At 46.9% G+C, this 782-nt stretch overlaps 1 non-coding gene across 1 annotated transcript; it reads right to left on the bottom strand.

Moving 5' to 3' along the window:
- Positions 1-226: 226 nt before the first annotated feature.
- TRNAP-UGG (transfer RNA proline (anticodon UGG)) lies at positions 227-301 on the bottom strand. The gene has a single exon. It is a non-coding gene; the product is annotated as a tRNA-Pro (tRNA).
- Between the last annotated feature and the right edge of the window lie 481 nt (positions 302-782).

Here is a 782-nt window from a genome sequence, read left to right on the forward strand (position 1 = left end):
GGCATTGAACCCAACGGAGTGACTTTCATTCCGAGAAAACTTCGTTCGAATTGCATGTGTTGTGTTAAGCATATTATAAAATCTATCTCAAGCTTGCCCCCGATTTGGAAGAAATGCTGCTTTAGATCCCGCCCAGATCAGATCAAGGGCGGTCTATTTTTTTATCTTTCTAAAAGAGCGTTTACTACGGGTGCTCTTTAGGCTGTGCCGGGCTGTGCACTTCACATCAAGGTGACAGGATTCGAACCTATGGCCCTCTGTACCCAAAACAGATGCGCTGACCAGACTGCGCTACACCTCGTCTCACCCCCCTCAGCATATAGATCCACCCGATCGATGAAGACTCGAACCGAACTCGCCCATCCTTTTGGGCATAGGGACGCGAGAACCAATCCGAGTAATCAACCGCTTTTTTTAGAAAATCTGCCTCCAGCAAGATAGGGCGACGCCAAAAAGCCGTATAGTGCAGGAGCGCTCACATTTTTTTTTGCTTCCTCTTTCACTTGAATTAAAAAAAATCCGGCTCGCTCCCGGCTACCTGTCCTTTGGACCCAAAGCCCGCTTAGAAGTGGATTCGAACCACTGACACAAGGATTTTCAGTCCTTTGCTCTAACCAGCTGAGCTACCTGAACCACTTTCCTAAATTATGTTTTCTTCATCGAATAGCGCCCTACCTTACTTACCACTTGACTAGTCAGGGAAAAGCCCTTGACTAATAACTGAAAAGAAAGGGCTTTTTTCGTTCGTCAAGCTTTCGAGCAGCTCTTTCAACTGCCGCCTA

Source organism: Vigna unguiculata, unplaced genomic scaffold (assembly GCF_037176805.1).
Source record: "Vigna unguiculata cultivar grain cowpea cultivar isolate G323 ecotype 2 unplaced genomic scaffold, ASM3717680v1 ptg000333l, whole genome shotgun sequence".
Lineage (NCBI taxonomy): Eukaryota > Viridiplantae > Streptophyta > Magnoliopsida > Fabales > Fabaceae > Vigna > Vigna unguiculata.